Source organism: Phoxinus phoxinus, assembly GCF_949152265.1.
Source record: "Phoxinus phoxinus genome assembly, chromosome: 5".
NCBI lineage: Eukaryota > Metazoa > Chordata > Actinopteri > Cypriniformes > Leuciscidae > Phoxinus > Phoxinus phoxinus.
The window spans coordinates 23,658,116-23,673,562 of NC_136880.1; the positions used below are offsets into that span (position 1 = coordinate 23,658,116).

The 15,447-nt window shown below is 36.3% G+C and overlaps 1 protein-coding gene across 2 annotated transcripts in view; it reads left to right on the plus strand.

Moving 5' to 3' along the window:
• Positions 1 to 15,447, plus strand: part of fam110b (family with sequence similarity 110 member B) — a 45,473-nt gene that overhangs the window by 6,526 nt on the left and 23,500 nt on the right. The window contains exon 1 of one of the 2 annotated variants that reach the window (XM_079612437.1): positions 6,004 to 6,472. The exons of the other annotated variant lie outside the window; for it this stretch is intronic. The gene's annotated coding sequence lies outside the window, so the exon portion shown is untranslated. Of the gene's footprint in view, positions 1 to 6,003; positions 6,473 to 15,447 lie in introns of those variants that run through there. 2 annotated transcript variants of the gene reach the window in all.

The window sequence follows — 15,447 nt, forward strand, 5'->3', positions numbered from 1 at the left end:
GTGCCAGGTCACATTCCTTCTCCCACTTCCGGAGAGTTATTAGAAATCATTCAATATGTCTCTGCCTGGGTGATTATCTTTATTTGAGTGAGAATTAATATCCTGCTTTTATTGGCTAAGAGGTGATGGATATGGAGCAGGGAATAATTGTCACTGTTATACTCTCAATAATCAGTATAATGAATGTTTGTATTGCCATCCACACCAAACTAATATTTTGCTTGTAAACACTTTCCTCATAACTCATTTCACAGCAGGTGCTTACATATTGGAATTCTTTCTAATATACGACAATCGCATAAGGATGTTTCTTCAACTATGGGCCTTTTCGGCCTTTGTGGACTTTTCGAAACGCACTTCTCAAACTAAACTTATTTAAATGTCAACTAACAGTGTCTAAAAATTTTGTATTTTGTTCATTGCAATTCAGGTAGAAAATATTTCGGAATTAAATGGCTCGTCTTTTTGTCTTCCGAATGATAATTTCATAGCTGACATTATAGCTATTCTAAATGCACTCAATTTAATCCTATTTCCACACCTTTTGCATAATTTGACCAAAGTGAAGCTTGACTGGAAATATGCAATACAAATTTTCAGAGATATGTAAATATTCAAGTGAAATATACCTTTTTGTTTAATTTTTTCTTTGCTCATATTTCATTTTAGGCATACATTGTAGAATTGTCAATTGAGAATTGTCATTTTGGGTCTGTGTTGAACCTTGGGTTAAAAAAATTGGTAAATAATAGTTAGTTTAATTTACCCTTTGTTTAGGTTATCATAGTTTTAAAATTGTTAATATTTTTATGATGTGAAAATGTAATGTCCAGGTCTGGAGAAAAATAAAATATAAAGCTATTTGAAAAGTAGCAATCAAAACAAAAGTTGTAATATAAATCAACCCCTGGGACCTTTAAAGGGGTGGTTTACTGCTTTTTTTTCTTTGCATGATTGTGTTTATGGGGTGCAATATAACATGTCTTCGTCTTTTTTTTTTTTTTAAAGCCTTATTTTTCATACATTTGACCTTTATTGTAAGACGCTTTCTCCTCTGTCATTTGAACGACCGGTTGACTTCCTGATTCTATGAAACCACTCCCTCAGAAACAGGCATGGGCTCAGATTGGTTAGTTGGGCCGGTGTGTTGTAATTGGCTAAACTGCGTAGTGCACGTTGTCCGGAAACTTCACGCCCATCACCTTTACGGGCGAAAGTCGCATGTGCTCCGGTCAAATGTAAATAATGTTGTCAATACTGCCGTCAGTTTGAGCCAGAATCAGACCCAGAAAGCGGCAATGAAGAGAGTCAAGCAGAACCTCCAAACACGGCTCTTACAAAACGTTTCTGAATGGTAAATTTTTTAAATATTATTATTCTATTCTATTCTATAATAATTTCAATACTTGAAAATCGAAAATGCCACTGCTGTTCTTTAGCTTTTGGGATACGGTTTTCTCCTGATTAAACATTTAATATAACTGAATAAATGACCGAGTAATACCGCTGCTGAAGTTTGCTGTTGCGATTACATATCATTTTTTTTTACTTTATACACGTTTGTCTTATAAAAATAGCATCGAACTAACTGGCTACTATAAACAAACTAGCGTTGGCATTGGTTTACGTTCTTGATCAAATCGAAAAATTACGTCAAAGTATACATGGAAAATACATTTACAAAATTAGTACATAATTACAAATTCAGGTCCAAAATGTTTGTACGCGTTTGTCATAGACACACGAAATAGCGGCTACTAACGCCAGCGCTGGCATTTGTTTACGTCCTTCATAAAACTAAAACATTACGTCTGAAATTATACATCCAAAGAAATTTAAAATTATTAAGTCTTACTTACAGGTTGTGGTCCGACAACGGCTGCCTCTGGTTTTAAAGTTGGAACTGCTTCATGTTTTAGTAACAGTTTCTTGTTTAATCCGGCATTAAATTCGTGGAGATTCTGGAAGCTGTCTTCCGTAAAATGCGCAGCACAGAGAGCTACGATTGTAATTTTCAGGAACATAATCAAACAGAAATTTTAGCCATTGTTGACGAACTACAGCGTCCATAGGAAGCCCGAACACAGAAGACCTGACTAAAAATAACACACTTTAGACGGCATGGCTACAGCTCTCCACTATAATTCTTCCTCTTCCACAAAGCAGCAGAAATATGGCCACGCCCCCTTTTTTGCATATTCCGGAGGGAGGGTTGATGTAAATGTATGGGTTAGTTACGTATAAAACCTGGGAAGTATCTCGTTGTAGTCCCATTCGAGTCGTTTTTGTAGGCATTAAACTTCCTGATTTTTAAAAGACGATATCTCTGCTTACGTTGAACTTTCAGCACAGCAACTTTGCAGATACTGTTCATGCACCAACAGCAACATTACACACTATTTAAAATGAAAAAAGTGAAATCGCAATCAACCACCCCTTTAAGTGTCTGTATTAAAGAAGTGCTTATGAATGTTTAATCATCAGTGAAATATAAAATGTTAATCATTATATATTTGAATGTGCATTATGTAAATAAGCAGAGTGCATTATGTTGAGTTAAAGTAATTAACTGCTAGACTCTATGGTTTGTCTGACTGTGGGATTAAAATGTGACCCAAATCCTCTGGACAGGATGAAAAGCATGCATGAACCTGTGATTTGTCTTTGTATTTAGGGAATGGACTCTTAATTACGCAGTTAAACATGCCATGATTCTCGGTATAAGATCCAAGTAATTTCTGAGATGAAGGAAAAGATTTGGTTTTGTGAGAATTTTTTACCTGTTATTTGCCAAATTCTTTCGTGTTTCAGTCTCCATTCAGACATTATCAACAATAACAATAGGATTAGCCTTACATGTGTTAGAGAAGCACAGTCGCCCTCCATTTTAGGAATACTAATATTCTCAAGGGTTTATCCTAAAATGAAAAATCTTCCCATCACTCAGTTTTTAGTGCTGTATGTCTAGCAGAATGAATAAAATGTCTACAGTCTACATCATCTGCCATCTTGCATTCACATGACTGCTTTGACAGAGATCAACAATAAAGGAATTTAAAAAAAGAGAAGAGGATCAGCGAATAGTTGGGAGCATTGGCAGAGGGCCAAGCACTACGCTCAAACGGTGACCTATTTCATGTCGTCCAGAGTGTGCTAGACTAGTGAAGGGATGAATTACTCTCTCTGTTGCCATCTCATTTCAGGCGCTTATTATTTGTGCTACATTTTGGAATATTTCTCTTTCAGCAATTGTTACGTCAACTAGTTGCTAACAGCTGCTGTACATTATGCAATGTGCAGTATCCTTTTGATGACCCTCATGCTATGCTATGGGCTGTTATGTGATGGGGTGAGACTGTTAAAGTGACTACTAGCTTGTCCGCTGGGCATCTAGTAGCAAATACATGGTGGTGTGTCCAGTTAATATACCCTGGAGTTTGTGTAGATGCTTAAATCATTTAGTTGGCTTGAGTCAATCCTGGCCAGGGTAAAATTGTGCCCAACCCCCAGGGTCGGTTCAAGTGGCAGTGCATTAGCACTCAATCCAGATGCCAATTCTCATGGTGGCACATCCAGTTCTCTCTGGTGGCACAGTATTGGCAGAAATGCATATGTTGCCCGTGAACAAACATCCATTTGTTTCTATAAATTTGGGAACTTGCCTTTTTATTTTGAAATAATTAAATATTCTATCCCCAATCCTTCGAAAAGAACTTGAATAGTTCCCCCCAAAAGTAGAATGGTCATAATTTCCTTCCCCCTGCCCTGATATTGTTTCAAACCAAGTTGCATAAATCTCTAAGACTAGTCTTACAAGGTAGACATACATTTAAGACTGTTCATAGCTTTTTAAAATCAGTTACAGTGCTATATTGTAAAGTTTCTTGTTTGTGAAACAAAGAAAAGGTTGAGTGAAACCTAGCCTATATCGGTCAGTATAGTTTATTTTCAGCATAGCCTGACTACCTGAAGGCCTTTGTAATGTTCTTATAAATCCGACCAAATGTTTACACAAGAATAGTAAAGTCTACAAATCACAACCATCTTAATGACCGACTAACAAGAAAAATTGGCTTCATAAATATACAAAATAATCAAGGATAGGTGATGATGATGGTGTACTCTCATCCAACTAAGAGAACAAAAAAAAATATTGTTTTACACACCCTTATACTGTAAATAATGTATTAACGCATTGGAAATGTAAAATGGTTTGTTTAAAGGGATAGTTCAACCAAAAATGAAACTTTTGACATAATTTACTCACCAATTCAAACCTGTATACATGATGGCGCACAGGAAAGCACCGGCATCTGCTACGATTAAATTGCTTAAAGCTACACTATGTAGTTTTTGGGCCTCTAGCGGTTAAAGCAGAAAACTGTTAACCCTAATGATCAAATAATTATTTGGTTTGAGTATGGTAAATTTAAATTAAACAAATTAGTTAATTCAAATGAACTTTTATGAGTATATAGAACTTTCTTTTTCTTTTGAGTTCACAAAACTAAACTGACTAAAATTAAACTGACACATTTTAAGTAATCTGAATTGTTTCATTGTTTTGAGTTTTATGAACTTGTTTCTTTTCATTTTGACACACTTAAATTGAACTGAAACTGGAATGGGATTTCTATTGCCTTCTATGTCATGACACTCGAAAGGGAGAGTAAATGCTAAAAATGTACTGTTAAATAATGTTTTTTTTGTGCAAGATTAATGTTAAGTGAGAGATTTAGTAGAGAGATGTTTAGCTGCTAATTAAGAGTGTCTGTTATGTAGGTTACCATCATGGTCATGAGAGGAACAGGAATGTTAAATGTTCTATATTGCCTTACTCATTCTAGACTATGCTAAAGCTATCAAAACCCTGTGTTACTAATTAGCAAGTTAGCATTTACTGAATCAGCCAGTTAGAGCTAGCTAAGTTTCTACTACTAAAAATAATTGAGTAGACATTACATGATAATTTTAAGTGAAAAGTTGTCTTACTCAAATATAAGTTAAGAGCAATTAAACATCCACCAGTTCTGCTTACTTAAACTTTGAATTTCTTCTTTACCTAAAAATGTATGCAACTGATTGAGTTTTGCCAACTTATTTGTGTTTTCAGTGTACAAGTTACTTGTGTTGTTTTAGTAAAAATTGAGCTTTGGCTCCTCCATTATTCTGCTCAGATGAATCGGATAGCTTGTGCCCTGCTTACAGATGATCACCTTATTGATGCCAATATCAAAATACTCTCAATAACAAAAGTCAGATATTTGAAAAATCTTTCTTATAAGCAGGCAATGAGCGAGAAGGGTTGACATAGCAGCTAAATCTTGAATCTTTGGGGAATCACCTGTTTAAAAAAGCAGCGAACAGAAGAGAGTCTGCGTGCAAGAAGAGAAAATTACAGAATAAAATAGCTTATAATAAAACGAGAGTCAACATTCTCCTGGCTTTTTGAGAAAGACGAGAACTGATGATTTTGAACAGATAAATTACCACATGTAACTCTCATGTAAGGGAGTATATTGTAAAGCATTATCTTTTTTGAAGTGTCATTTCATTATTATGGGTTGTTATAGTGCTGTGCTCGAATTCATTTTCAAGGAAGTACCATGTCTATTAATTGGTATAGATTTGGATTGGTTCATATGGCCAAGTTATCACAGTTTTCAACACAGCTCCAAGTGACTCACTAGATGTTGTTAAACATTGCATGTGAATCACTGTCTTTGATGCCAACATCTTTTTTTACTCTCAACCAACTTACTCCTTTCAGTGCTTTGCCTTATATAACAAAATAAACCTAGAGATGAAATTGCTTAACGATTCATCTCAACCTGATGTTAGCGTATCTTTCCTCTCATTGGTCAGTCGTTGTTACTGTCTGTCCCACTCCCAAGGTCATTAAAAAGTGTCCATGTTTTTTTTAAACTGAACTCTCTGTGGACAGTGAGAGCGGTGTTGACACTGTAATCCCATTGAAATCTGGCCTACAATCTCCACTGATGCGATTAAGATGTGTCTCAGCTCTGTGTGGTAGGCGCTGCTTCGGAGCTACAAATAGGCTATGTTTCTGTGGGCCCAAACATGACCTATACATGGTCCTGGAACAACATATTGCACTTTCGTAAAGTCTTCGTTATGACAATAATGTTTTTTTAAAAGTGAAGATTAGGGTCTTCCCACTTAAGGAAAGAGGGTAAGCAGTTCAATGTTGGCCTGTGATTAAGGAAGGCAGTCAGATTGTATTAGCCTAATAGATGTTGATCGAGGACTAACTGGCATTCTGGCTGGTCTATCCAGTCAGTTGTAAGATTTCGTTAAGTTGGAAGGACACTATCATTCTGCTGACACTGTTATGGGACTAAACCCGGCAATAAAGTATGTCGAAAGATGTGTACTGTGATTCTGTGCTTCCTTGTACGCCAACTTTGGAAATGTGTCATCTCTGTGTGGATTTCAAAGGAAACTTCATCATGTGAGTATCTTGTGGTAGTTTTCTGTAGCTTTGACAATGGTATTTTAACATACTCAGTTCTATGGTAGTATTACAAATGAACGCAGAGTTCCCAAAGGCAGGGCTCCAAACAAAAAAATCAAGTAAGGAGCCATTGGCTCCTATAGGGGGAAAAAACAGGCGCCAAATAATTTTTTTAAGAGCCACATAACAATGCATTTACTTTTAGTCACCCTGTTGTGTGCATGTCTCTCCTCTTCTTACAGTTTCAGCATTTTCATCTTGTGAATGTTCTGGGAACTGAAGCTTATTTGGGAACTGAATGTCACTTCCGACTTATGAACTATAATAATCCAAAATAGTCCAAAAATGTTACTTTGCTTAGTTACTGTCCCCGTGTTTTCTCACAGTCTCTTTTTTGAAATGGTTAGTTCCTGTAATTAACTCCGTTTTCCCCGCTATTTCTTTGCCCGCTCTTGAACAAAAGTCACAAAAAAAAATTTGTGTCTCGTGATCATACCTCAGTAGGGCTGCACGATTTTGGCCAAAATTATTTGTTGATTTGTCACATAGGCTAATTATAACTGCTTTTTTACATTCATATTGTGCTACATCTCCTGCTAATGTGTATCAAAATAAAATGGGTCCTCTTATTCACCAAAATTCAGTGCTTCTCCAGAATAAATAAAAATAAATAATTTATTAATATTTTAAATTGTATTTATATTTTATATACATTGTATTTATAATAATTATTAGGATAGACTAGAGATATTATCTTCTGTTATTATTATTATTACCTATTATTACATGGCTTGGTTAAATTCTGATGTAGAATGCAGTATGTTATTTCTTGATAAGACACAGTTGCCATGAAAAACAGAGCGTTGTCATGGACACGGAAGCAATACAATCGTTTTTAAATCAATATTTTCTGTCAAATTATTGATTTATTTGGAAGGTAGCCATGTAAGAGGGATCCCGATGTCAGTTAATAAAATTCTGTAGTTGTTATTTGAAAGGTCTCTTGTTATTTGAAGTCTCTCGCGCGCAGACACCCTTATCGGTCTCTCTCGCGCACTATTGCTCGCGCACAGACATCGGTCTCTCTCGCGCACTATTGCTCGCGCACAGACATCGGTCTCTCTCGCGCACTATTGCTCGCGCACAGACACACGCTGTCTCATCTCGCCCAGTTCGCTTCGCTTTTGTCCAGTCCGGCAAAACATTCTAGTTTCTACATCTAGAAACTAAGCTGTGCGGTGCAGGGAACAACTCTGATTATTGGCTCGTCATGGAGTCAGCGCTAGATTGGCATTGCAAAAAAAAAAAAACTTTCATATGGAGCGTTCTATGAACAGAATGACGCATTTAAAATATCGCATATTTTTTGTTAGCAGAGGTGTGTCATGCGTGCTGGTGATTGACAGAGATGAGGATTGCTTGAAGAAGTCCAATATTTTTCGCTTTGACATTTTTTTTTCTGACGCGAAAGGTGACAATTCGCTTTACCCGTTCATATTTTGGCGCTTTCACTCAGTTCACACAAAGCGTCTCATTTCATGACGTTAACAAAACAAATGAAGCGATAGGCTACTGGCTATAAAACATGCATGTATGATGCAGATTTTACAATCAAAGGGAGTAAATTTGTATTGTCGCCAATGGCGACCTTGGCAGAAATTTCACTCGCAAATAAATATATTTGGTCGCAAATGCGACCATTTTAGTCGCAGTTTGGAGCCCTGCAAAGGTGTATATATATTTTTTGAATGGCAAACAAACAACTGTTTGAGTGATACTGTACTTTGTGATTCAGGGGTGGGCAGCATAGATACCTATATTATTGTCTGTCTGGATGGATGACTGCCAGAGTTAATCTCTTTATAAATGACCATGGAAGAATTATTCAGATTCAGACCCGTTTCTTGTGGAGAGCAATAAATCACCTCAGCAAGCGATAGGAGTTTAGCATTGAACAGACCCAAATGATGAAATGCAAAGTCCCTTAATGATGTATGGGGATTTGTTTGATCGATTTAACAGCTTCTGGTTGGGGGAATGAATATCTTTCCAGATTGCCTGATGTAAATTGTTGCTAGGGACAATGACGTTCATTTTTATTTTGTCCAGATCTATTGTTCATTACAATAATTTGAAAGAATACATTAAAAATGTAATTCAGTGTAATGCAGTGACTTGAATGCACCTCTTGTTTATTGAGAATGTTGTAATCTCCAAAATAAAATTCATTTGGACTTTTAAAATTCATTTTGTTTATTAATATTTGACAAGAGTTTTGTCCCTTTAGTTGCACAAATATTCTGAATTAATAATTCATATTAAATTAAAGTAAAAACTATTTAAAAAAAAATTATTTAAAAACTTTTTTTTGAAAATGACAAATATACTCTTTGTACATGTGTTCATGGTGTAAGGAAAATGTTTTATACACTACACTAAAAGTTTGTGCTCCGTACAATATTTGAAAGAATATTTCTTTGAAAGCAATTAATACTTTTATTCAGCAAGGACACATTGCAATGATAGAAAATGTCAGTAAAGACTTTAAAATTGTCAAAAAATAATTATATTTTAAATAAATGTTGTTCTTTATTTTCATCAAATAATCCTGAGGGAAAAAAATCCATCACAATTTCATAAAAAATAATAAGCAGCACACCCGTTTTCAAAATGGATAAGAAGAAATGTTTCTTGAGCAGCAAATCAGCATATTAGAATGATTTCTGATGGAGTAATGATGCTGAAAATTCAGCTTTAGGAATAACATTTTTAAATATATACCGGTAATATATATATTTTTTAAACAGTTATTTTAAATTGTAATAATATTTCAAAATAGGACTGTTTTTACTGTATTTTTTATCAAATAAACGCAGCCTGGGTGAGCATAAGATACTTTTTTCAAAAACAATAAAAACTTACTGACCCCAAACTTTTAAATGGTAGTGCATATTAGATGTTCTTTTCCTTTATCTTGTGCAGTCTGATTTGTCATTGACCCAATATTTCTATGTCAAGCAGTCATACAGTCTAAATGCATTTATCTTGTGGACACACTTGAACATTTTGAATGGAATTCCAGCCTGATAACACAGTTTTTCCAGGTGCGTTTCAAAACCACACATGAGTACCGCTGAGTTTAGATCGTTTCTTTTAATGATGTAGGTCCTGTGATGTTGTGGAAACTTTGAAGCGGCATCAAACACATCAGCAACAAGCTGCATGTTCTTTCTCTGTGGAAAATACATCCCCATGTACAAACGCTTTCTGTACTCTCAGCATGTTCACACAGTGTTCAAGAAACACGACTTGGAAAAATGTGAAACTGCGCTTATGGAGGGATTAAGAGCTCTGACTCACAGTGGCCTTCCTCTGAGCCAACCTTCCCCCATACTGAGACGATACGAGAAACTTCCACAGGCCCATGCAGTCACAGCCACTTTATATATGTTGTTCAGCTCTACTCTAGTGCTGGATCGTTTACATCTGAGTCACATTTAGTTTAGCTAAGTAAGCTAATAGTGATTGATAAACATGCCTTTATGATATACAATTCACCATTATGAGCTGAAGTTGTAGCTTGAAATGTACTTTTTTAGCATGTATGCAGCAGTAATGTCGCATGATGAATTCATACTTTGTCTAAATTAGCACACACTACTATAATCTCATTTAAAGGAGCTGTAAGCAATATTAACTATTTTGTTAACCTACACCGGACTTGGCCAAAGAGTGGAGGTTTGGCTGCCTAGCATGGTTGAGTTAGCCCACGCTGGTAGATGCTGTAGCTACACCATCTGGACCCAAAAACTTTTGTTTTCCACCAACAGCTATTTAAAAGTTGCCATGCGCACTGACATTTTTCCAAGCACTATCTAAATTGTAAATATTTCATTATATTATACGGTAGTAGATGTTTTGAGAGTGACCAAATTGCTGGAATTCTTGTTACAGGATAGAAGTGACTCATTGAGATGAATGGCAATGTTAACGGATGGCTGCATAGGTATTGCTTAAAATAGTCTTCTTAGGGGAGCTAAGCTCTCTCATCCAAACACTCTCCTTTCCACTGAAATCACACAAAAAAATATCAAATATACCACATCTTTTTGTAAGTCGAGCAAGATTTTGGCTCATGATCTCTTGCACTTGAAGAGGCATGAAGTATACATTGGCTCATGCTTAGGTGGCGGGACTGAGTCCCCCTAAGACCCCCTAAAGCGACCCAAGGATACTTTTATCCATGTACTACAGACCTCCTTGGACTTACCCACTGAATTAGACCCCCCCCCCCCCCCCCCTCTTTCCAAAATCCCTCCCCGTTAAGACATGTTAGCAAAACCGTACAAAATGACACAGACACGAGCATGGACATGAAAGAGCACCACATTCTTCTGATTGGCTAAACAACAGCAGTCAGATTGTTTTTGATGTCAGTCTTTTATATGATGCTTTATGCACTGGTGCAATTTATTTATAACCTTTTTCCTTCCAGAATGTTTTTAGCAGCATAAAACATCAATGTCAACATGGAATTATGTTACCAGGGCAACCAAGAATGCCTTATAACAGTGACTGGTGGGGACTTGCTAACGGGTGTTATGCGCGTCATGACAATAATTAAACAATTTTGAAGGGATAGTTCACCCAAAAATGGAAATACTGTCAATTTATTCACCCTCATGCCATTCCAAACGTGAATATCGTTCTTTCCTTTGTGGAACATAACAGAAGATATTTGAGAGATGTCATATTTTTTCTCTCTCGATGCAATGCATATCAATGGTCCCCAATACTGTCTGGTTACCAACATTCTTGAAAATATCTTCTTTTGTGCTCTGCAGAAGAAAGTAAGTCATACAGGTTTGTAACAACTTGAGGGTGAGTTTATATTGACAGAATTGTCTTTTTTGGGCTGAACTGTCCCTTTAAATCATACTGCTGAGCTGACAAAAATATGACAAAATATCACAGCTGGATTGTTAATAATGCATCATAAGTGTTTTTGAAAATGAAAAATGTATGAAAAAATTATTCATAGTGAATAATGTCGGGCATTGCCGTTAATTAACTCACTCCAATGTACCTTATATGACATTAAACAGATATATGCACAACATAAATCAAAATTTAAAACTTGCATCTGCACAAAAAGAAGCAAATGAACAAGTGCTAGTCAAAATGTGCAACTCTTGTCGTGAATGCGCTCCTCCGTAACAACATGGTAAAACATGGGCAACTAAACAGAATTCAAAACAATCTATTACAATAGTGTTCTCATTATAATGTCACGTATATGACAGATTTGTGCTGCACATTTTGCACTTAACTGTATATTCATTATCAAAGTGATTCCAGGGACAGTTTCACTTCAGTCCAATGCGGACCTCAAGTTACAGCCCACAGTAGCGCCATTACCAATCAGATTTTTTTTTTTAAATCACACTAAAAAATGATTCATGAGTGATCATCACTGTCTGTCGAGTACTAAGTACTAAGCCAATTAGTGACTTGCAGCAACAAAGTTGGAGATGGTGTAAACTGTGCTGAAGGAGTCAGTGCACTTGCTCCATGAGGTCATGGAAGAGGCTGTATCTGACACCGCGGTTCATGTTTATTGTTCCTGCCATGGATTTTTAATTGGACAGAGCTGAGTATTCATTGTGTTTTCCATGACAGTGTTGTGCTGAATGCTCTAGTTTCTGTGTAAGAAGGCATACTGAAGGTAAGGTTATTATGATGATGACTGTGGTTTTAGTGAATAGACTGGATGAGGTCTGAATCCACAGCGCCTTTGTCCAGCCGGTCCACTTATTAAAAGAACAGCAGTATCAGGTTGTCTTCGAAAGATTTAGTTTATGAAAATTTAATATGGCTGATACACGGCACCGGCCTCAGTCCTGCCGCTGCTGTCGGCCGACACAAGCAGCTGGTTGAGGGACTGTAATTAGATTAGAGAGAGGAGTGGGTGGCAGTGGCAGACGAGTGTGTGTGTGTGTGTGTGTGTGTGTGTGTGTGTGTGTGTGTGTGTGTGTGTTTGTCTGCTGGTGTCACAATCACGCACACGGCTGATGTCACGACTGGCTGGCTGTAATCCGGCACCCTGAGTTGTGCGGCCCATACTGCTGATGGAAGGTGTGTGTGATACAATCCATTACTCTTGCCCTCTCCCTCTCTCCTTTATCAGTTTTTGTCTTTCATTCGATGCATATGGCTACGTTTGGGTCATTGCTTTGCGTTTATTATTTTCTATAAGCAAACACAAGCTGAGGAGAGATCATTTAATTCATCACCAGGACCAAATGGAATCAGCAGACCTTTTTTTTCCACACTTTCTGCATTTTTTATGTTTTTTTCTTCAATACCTATTTTTCAATAACCTGTCATGTGTTATATTTACATGTACTGTTTTGATCTCTTTTTCACTCTTGTCAGGGCTTAGCAAAAAGCAAACAATATATTTTTTAATGATATTTATATTTATCAGGGTGCTATAGCATAATAGGAGCTGATGTGGATATCAAAACTATAATTTCTATTAATTGAATTTTTGTCATTTATATAGATAAAAAGCTTTATTATAGCCATTTATTATTGTATACCAAAGGCATTATATTGAAATAAATAATATGCCAATTATAACATGCATGTCAATAATATCTTTTGTTTCTATACTACAAAATTATTTGAAATAACACAGGATAGTTTCTCGCACTTTAATGTTCATGGTATGCATTCTTTTTCACCCAGAATAAATACAATTTATTTTTTAGGATTGATTTTATAAAAGTATTGACCAAAGACTGCATAAACGTCGGATGTATACATATTTCAAGATCGATCCGCTCATCCCTGTATCATCTGATAATTCATGTGTATAAGTATATCAGATCATTTTATGTGATGCAAGGTGCACTAGTGTTTACATCTGAGACTCAATTTCTTTCTTTCTTTCTTTTTAACCTGTTATATTATTGTGATTTCAGTGGGTGTTTGTGTTTCTCTCTCCTCTCCCTTTTGATATGTTATGAGACATTTTGGGTAGCTGAGAGGGCGAAGCAGGGATCGGGCACACGCTGAAGAGTTATTTTTAAAACTGCCAGGCAAAAATTGCTCTAAGTAGAGTACAATTTTAATGCACTTAATTCCCATTATTTTACCCAGCATTCCTCAGTAATGATGGCATAAAGCATGATGAAATACTGATTAGCAAGTTTATATGATGCATGAATCTGAGAAGCTTGTGTTTCTAGTAAACAGAGACCTAAGTGCCATTATTCATAAGAGGATATTATTCACCACCCAAAATATCTTTCAGTGAGTTCTTGAAATCAGCCTGAATGGGCAAACACACTGAGGATTATACAGGCACACATGTGTCTCAGCGTGCACACGGCGCTGTCGCATCCGGATTGTTTTGTTTCTGTCGAGTCTCCAGCTGGTTTTCATGTGGCATGGCTATTTGATATTCCATCCATCATTGATTTATCACAGCTTTACATAATACCGGCACTGTGTATGCTAATACTTAATCAAATATGAAATAGGCTACATTTTACAAGCTTAATGTTCTCTTTGAATTCAGAGATACAGAATTTTTATTTTTTTACTGTTTTTGCGCTTTTTCACTCTGCACAGGACTCCGCAAAAATGACTACTATTATTATTATGATTATTATTGCTCAGCAAAAAAGTATTATTATATTTATCATGGTACTATAGCATATTAACTAATAAACATACTAAAACTAAAGTATTGTAACAAACTTTTAATTAAAAATGTAATGTATTTTCTTCTGCCATATTTAAAGGTAGCCCCTTTTAAACTTTTAAGCCCTCTAGTGGTTTAAAAACAAAACTAAATGCATTTTGCGGAAGAACATTGTTTTGGTTGTGCTTCAGCTCTGTGGGACTGTGTGGATGAATATGGTTCTTTCCTCATAACTAAAAAAGAGAGCGAGATTAGCCTACTGCTCATAAAACATTCACTATCAGGCTTAAGAGAGATAACCAGTTTAGATGGAAAGGATCTCAAGCTGAAACGTTACTGTAGTTATAGCCATTAATAGACATGGTACTTCCTTGAAAATAAATTCCAGCACAATGCATAATGAAATGACCCTTCACAATAGATAATGCTTTACATCGAACTCCGTTAGAGAGTTACATATGGCATATTACATTTCAATAAAATACCATACTCACCTGTTGAGTAATAAAGGATATTATGAAAGTATTGACCAAAGACTGCATAAATGTCGAATGTATACATATTTTAAGATCGATCCGCTCATCCCAATTTTAATGTCATCTGATAATTCAGATGTATACAATAATTTAATGTGATGCAAAGTGCACTAGTGTTTACATCCGAGACTCAATTTCTTTGTTATTTTATGTCATATTGTGATTTCAGTGGGTGTTTGTTTCTCCCTTTTGATATGTTATGAGACATTTTGGGTAGCTGAGAGGGCGAATGAGGGCCAATATATGGTACAAGTATTTTTTACATCAATTTAAATGATTTAATTTATAATGTTTTGTGTGTGTTGGGAATACAGACTGGGCAAGCAGAATTTTTTTTTTTTAGCTTCCTGGATTCACCTTTAGTCTTCTGTCTTTTGACAAATCTGAAAAAGGTTATGTTTGCAGGGGTGACACGGATGGTGTTCGGTTCTTTTTTCTGAGTTACTGGAGCATTGAACAGCCCTTTAGCTGAGTTTACTGGAAAAGCTTGTGCTGTAGTCTGTGCCCTTGGCCTGTGTATGAGAGATGAGTTGGGCCGGCTGAGCCTTGACGAAAACTTTAGAGATCGTGAGGGAGCAGACGGGCACTGCAGCGTTCCTTACTCAGCACAATGTCCTCTCTCTGTCTCTCCTCCCACCCTTACATTTCCAGCTGTGTGTCCAACCTAATAATGAGGAGACTGCACAACCTCGTTCTCTGTCTAAAACAAACAGCGGCTTACCTCA